This window comes from Myotis brandtii, unplaced genomic scaffold (assembly GCF_000412655.1).
Source record: "Myotis brandtii unplaced genomic scaffold, ASM41265v1 scaffold947, whole genome shotgun sequence".
Taxonomy (NCBI): domain Eukaryota; kingdom Metazoa; phylum Chordata; class Mammalia; order Chiroptera; family Vespertilionidae; genus Myotis; species Myotis brandtii.
Window position 1 is genome coordinate 242,365 of NW_005371908.1, and position 6,342 is coordinate 248,706.

At 42.1% G+C, this 6,342-nt stretch overlaps 1 long non-coding RNA gene across 3 annotated transcripts in view; it reads left to right on the top strand.

The window, feature by feature from the left end:
* The first annotated feature begins 13 nt into the window (after nucleotides 1-13).
* LOC106724725 overlaps nucleotides 14-6,342 on the top strand; it is a 28,613-nt gene continuing 22,284 nt past the window's right edge. For 2 of the 3 annotated variants that reach the window (XR_001360559.1, XR_001360561.1), the window contains exon 1: nucleotides 1,611-2,322. This is a non-coding gene — a long non-coding RNA (uncharacterized LOC106724725). Of the gene's footprint in view, nucleotides 138-1,610; nucleotides 2,323-6,342 lie in introns of those variants that run through there. The other variant, XR_001360560.1, reaches the window with a different exon arrangement.

Here is a 6,342-nt window from a genome sequence, read left to right on the forward strand (position 1 = left end):
GCCGCCGCGCCTCCCAGACGCGACCTTGCTCGGGGCTCAGTCGTGTTCCTCACACTCCACGCGCCGTATCGCGTTCGGACAGCATCAGTTTACTCCGTCCGAAAGACTGCCACAGTACGAACCTACTTTTAAAATAGGTACAGCTTTCTTTAATGTCCCAGTAACTCACCATAACAAAGCTTGGCATGAAAATCACAGTTCTTTAAAAAGCTCCCCCCAGCCCCGCAGCCAATTAACATTTTTTTAAATTAAATTACTTTTCCAAAATGGCAAAATTAGCTTGTTATCCGTGGTGCATCGCTTTAAACCTTTTTCAGCTTTTTATTTCTCTGGGAGCTATTTCCAAATCTCTAAATCAAATTCTTGGATTATTTCTTAGTTTATCAACTTTTAGGGGATACCCACTAATCCCTTGCTAAAAATAGATGGGGACAGCTTTCATCCCTGCACAGCTTCCCCCTCCATAATCACAGCATTTCTTTTCGTTTCTCTATTGGCCACTTTTGTGACACACTAATTTTTTTAACTGGTATTTCTTGTTCCAGTAAATATATATAGGGTCTGTTGGCTTCCATTTTTATGAGGCCTGGCTAAGGAGTCTGCTTAAAAAATATTTTTTCATAAAAATATTTTTTTCAAATAAAATTTTTATATTTACTTAAATACTGTTTTTTATTTGGTCAACTTAGACATATGGTTCACAAATCAAAGAGAAGTGAGTCTGCCTTTTTTTTTTCTATGATAAAAATAATCTCTTTAGGAGAAAATGGAAAAGGCAGGGCAGTGTTTCAGATTGAAAGGAATTAAGGAGACAAAACCATCCCAACACTGTGTGAGGTCCGGACCTTGTTAGGAAGAAGCAGAACCTGGGGGCAATGGGGAAATGGTTCATGGGCTGACAATTAGCAGGCAGAATGCATGTCCCTTCTTGTTAAATGGGGTCTCGGTGTAGAATGCCCTTATTCTTTTTTAGAAGATGCATGTGGAAGTATTTCAGAGTTCATCAAAAGAGAGAGAGAAAGCATATATGACAAAATGGATGTTCACATATGATGAAATTTTTATGGTAAAAATTTGGGGAACATAAAGACAATTTAGAAACTAAGAAAGAAATGAAGTTATATGCACAGTGGCACAAACCCAGTCCTCCACACCAAGCTTCAAATCCTGATTCTGCCACCGGCTGGGACCTTGGATCTGTTGAATCCCGCTTCCAAGCTTCAGTTTCCCCAACTGAAAAATAGTGCCTACCTGTTGGGGTGGTGCGCAGTTAACAGTAGCTATTTGCATTTTGTGAAGGGTTTTTCTTTACCATTGTCTGGTCACCTGCTACTAACTGCTGTTACCATCCTACCTGCTGTTGGGCTCTTCCCTCTTTTTCCTAGAGATGGGTGTGTTTTTTTATTGATTTGAGAGAGAGAGAAAGGGGAAGGGAGAGGGAGAGAGAAATATCCATGTGAGATAGAAAACATCAGACATCCATCAGCTGCCTCCTGTACACCCCTACTGAGGATCAAGCCTAAAACCCTGGCATGTACCCTCACCAGGAATCGAACAGATGACCTTTTGGTGCATGGGATGTCACTCAACCAACTGAGCCATACCAGCCAGGGCGCTTTTCCTTTTTAAAATTCCTCAGATGACTCTGATCTTGCCACTGTGTTCTGCTCTGTCTTATCCCATTACTTCCTAAGCATGTCTCCCCTTCCTCCAGCCCGCGTTCCTCTCGTCAAGGTTGCGGTGGCTGCATGGTCCCTCACACCATGCGAAGGACTGCAGTCCCATAGCGGGACTTGGACTGCTAATCATAGTAACAGGGTCACAATGGCAGCTAACATTTGTCGAGGGCCAGACCTTGATCTTCATTACACATGATGTTCATTACATTTAAATTAGAATATAACAAAAAGCCGAAGTCACTTTGCCTCCACTTCACCCACGCTGTGGCCCAAAGGGCAGCTGGGTAATGAGAGGGTAATGACAGTGAAATGACAGAGAAACAGAGAGAAATTCCAAACCATCTATTACTGTCTGCTAAGAAAGATGGTGTTTAACCCACTGCATCTTTCCCTGCTTTATCATTCCACCAGTTTTTAATAAGTGTACTTTTTTAGGTAATTTCTTATTTACCTTTGTAACTTTACATTTTATGCTTCACTTCTAATTTTCTTTTTATTCTGGCAGCTTTTGATTCCCATGACGATATAAAGTAGGTGAGCCTAGCATCTTGGCTTCCCCTACCTCTCATTTCCAGTCTTGGTTATGCAATTGCTTGCACCCTGTCAAGATTGATAACATCTACAGTCTGCTCTGTTACCATATGTAAGTCTTACATGCTTTTTTTAAAATACATTTTTATTGATTTCAGAGAGAAAGGGAGAGGGAGAGAGAGACAGAAACATCAATGATGAGAGAGAATCATTGATCAGCTGCCTCCTGCATGCTCCATACGCAACCCAGGCATGTGCCCTGACCAGGAATCGGACCGTGACCTCCTGGTTCACAGATCGATGCTCAACCACTGAGCCACACTGGCCAGGCCTGTATGCTTTAACTATAAAATTTGCAGGGGGTTTTTTTGGACAGCTTTATTGAGGTGTAATTTACATCTTATAAAATTCAGCCCTTTTAAGTGTACATTTTAAGTGATTTTTAGTGAATTTTCAGAATTATACCGCCACCACCACAGTTTTGGAGCAGCACTATCACCTCCAAAATATCCCTTGTGCCTATTTGTGGTCACTCTCTGTTCCCATGCCCAGCCCCAAGCAACTACTAATCTACTTCCTGTATCTTTAGATATATCTTTTCTAGACATTTCATATAAATACATCATACAATATGTGGTTTCTTTAACTTAGCACATACACTGTTTTGAGGTTCATTCATATTGTAGCATGTAGCAGTACTTTATTTCTTATATTACTGAGCAATAATATTCCATTGTATGGGTGGACTACATTTTACTTATCCACTCACTAGTTGATGGACAGTGTGGATTATTTCCAGATTTGCTTCAATCAAGTCTGTTTGGATATGTTTACATTTCTCTTGGGTAGGTAGATAGTCTAGTGGTAGAATTGCTGGGTTTCAACATAAGTTTATTTTTTTAACATTCAACTTTTAAAGTAACTGCCTGTTTTACGAAGTGGCTATACTATTCTATGTTCTTGCCAGCAGTGTGTGAGGGTTCCAGTTTCTCTGTGTCCTCACCAACCTTTTGAACATTAGCCATTCTAAGTAGGCGTGAAGTCAGGTCTCATTTTTTAAAAATATATTTTTATTGATTTCAGAGAGATACAGAAATATCAATGATGAGAAAGAATCATTGATTGGGTGCCTCCTGTGCACCCCACTCTGGGAATCAAGCCTGCAACCCAGGCATATGCCCTGACCAGGAATTGAACCGTCATCTCTTGGTGTATAGGTGCCACACCGGCTGGGCTGGTATCTCATTTTTATTTTAATTAGTATTTCCTTAATGACTAATGATGTTGAGCATCTTTTCATGTGCTTATTAATCATTTGTATATTTTCATTGGTGAAATGTCTGTTCAAATTCTTTGTCCATTTTTAATTGGTTTGTTTGTCTTATGGAATTTTTAAGTGCTCTTTATATATTCTAGATACAAGTCCTTTCTCAGATATATGATTTGCAAATATTTTCTGTCAATCCATAGCTCATCTTTTCATTTTCTTAAAAGTGTCTTTTGAAGTACAGAAGTTTTCAATTGTGATGATGTTTAATTAATCCATGTTTTTCTTTTATTAATTACTAGAGGCCCGTTGCACAAAATTCATGCAAGGAGCTTGCCCCCCCCCCCCCCCCCCCCCCCCGCACAAGCCTGTGGGCAATTTGTCTTTGGCCACCTCAGCTCGCCTGCTGGGCCATGGGGTTGAGGAATGAACTGTGTGGAATGGTTTGTGCGGTCACTGCCACAGGACCCACTAAGGGCAGAACAAGAGGAAATGGGCTGAAACAGTAGTGGAGGTCCTGGGGCCAACGGAGGGAAGGAGGTGCTATCTCTGGTGACAGGAGAGCTCAAAGTACCAGGGTGCCAGCTAACCTCCTGCAGGAGGCCTTCCTGGGTGTGTCACAGAGCTGTGGGGCCTGCTCCCGCCAGGCCTGTGGCTGTCTCCACCACACCCTTTGACACTTACTCAGACTTTTTTTTAGTTTCAGAGAGGGAGAGAAAGATTCAAACATCAATGATGAGAGAGAATCATTGATTGGCAGCCTCCTGCACACCCCACACTGGGGATCGAGCCTAAAACCCAGGCCTGTGCCCTCTCTAGGAATCAAACCATGACCTCCTGGTTCATAGGTCAGTGCTCAACCACTGAGCCATACCAGCTGAGCTATGAATAATGTTTTTAAAATACGTTTTTAGCCCTAGCCAGTATGGCTCAGTGGATAAAGGATCTGGGGTTCGATTCTGGTCAAGGGCAGGTATCTTGGTTGCAGGCTCTTCCCTGGCCTGGGCCCTGGTGGAGGCTCATGCAGGAGGCAACCAATCGATGTGTTTCTTTCATATTGATGTTTCTCTCTGTCTTCCCCTCTCTCTACCACTCTCCCTAAAAATCAAGCCCTGACTGGTTTGGCTCAGTGGATAGAACGTCGGTCTGCGGACTGAGAGGTCCAAGGTTTGATTCCGGTCACGGGCATGTACCTTGGTTGCGGGCACATCCCCGGTGGGAGGTGTGCAGGAGGCAGCTGATCGATGTTTCTCTCTCATCGATGTTTCTAACTCTCTGTCCCTCTCCCTTCCTCTGTAAAAAATCAGTGAGGTATATTAAAAAAAAAAAATCAATGGAAAAATATTGTTGGGTGAGAATTAACAAAAACTATATGTTTTTATTGATTTTCTTTTAGAGAAAGAGAGGAAGGGAGAGAGAGAGAAACATAAATCAGTTTTTTCCCGTATGCACCCAAACAGGGGATCAGACCCGAAACCTGGGCATGTGTACCGACCGAGAATCAAATCAGTGACCTTTCAGTTCACGAGATGACACTCAACCGAGCCACACCAGCCGGGGCTATGAATCATTCTGAATTGATATTTGTGTTTGGTGTGAGGTAAAGGCCTCAATTCATCTTTTCCCATATAGATTTCCTAGGACCATTTGTTGAAAAGACAGTATTTATGCTAAGAGGCCATTGATAAATGTTCTTGTCACAAAAACAAAATTTCTTAAATAGTTTTTGTTTTTCCTGAAATTTCTCATAGCTTTAATTTTATCCTCCCTGCCCCCCTTTTGAGAGAAGCATTTTTTTCTATTTCTAATGCATCCAATCTATTTCTTGGAATTCCTTTTCTTCCTGAAGGTATCCTTCCTCTTCTAGTGTCTTGTTTTAAGTATCTTCTCAAGTCGAAGTGTACCCAGGACCAGCTCCATAATCTGCAGGGCCTGCCCCCACTGCCTGCCAGGCCTTCACCACCCTCTTGTCTGTGTCCTTGTGTTATGCATACAGTGGGGCCTTGACTTACGAGTGTCCGGACTAACGAGTTTTTTGAGATACCAGCTGTCTCTCCCCCGGTTTTTTGCATTGAGTTGACAGAGTAATTTGAGTTAACGAGCTCCTTAACGAACTCCTTAACGAGCTTAGTCTCCGAACGAATTAAACTCGAAGTCAAGGCCCCACTGTATATGCATACAGGGTCTTTGATCTCTTCCTACTCACCCACCTCCCCCTGCCTTCCCTCTGAGGTACAGTCTGTTCTATGCTTCTATGTCTCTGGGTCTATTTCGTCCATCAGTTTTATTTGTTTGTTTGTTAGATTCCACATATGAGTGAGATCATGTGATACTTGTCTTTCTATGATTAGCTTATTCTGCTTAGCATAATACTCTCCAGGTCCCTCCAGGCTGTCTCAAGGGTAAGATATCCTTCGTTTTTACTACTGCATAGTATTCCATGGTATAAATGTACCACAGCTTTTTTAAAAAATATATTTTATTGATTTTTTACAGAGAGGAAGAGAGAGGGATAGAAAGTGAGAAACATCAATCAGCTGCCTCCTGCACACTCCCCACTGGGGACGTGCCCGCAACTAAGGTACATGCCCTTGACTGGAATCGAACCTGGGACCCTTCAGTCTGCTGGCCAACGCTCTATCCACTGAGCCAAACCAGTTAGGGCAACCACAGCTTTTTTATCCACTCATCTACTGATGGACATTTGGGCTGTTTCCAGATCTTAGCTATTGTAAATTGTGCTGCTATGAACATAGGGGTGCATACATTCTTTCTGATTGGTGTTTATGATTTCTTAGGATATATTCCTAGAAATGAGGTCACTGGGTCAAATGGCAGTTCCACATTTATTTTTTAAATATATTA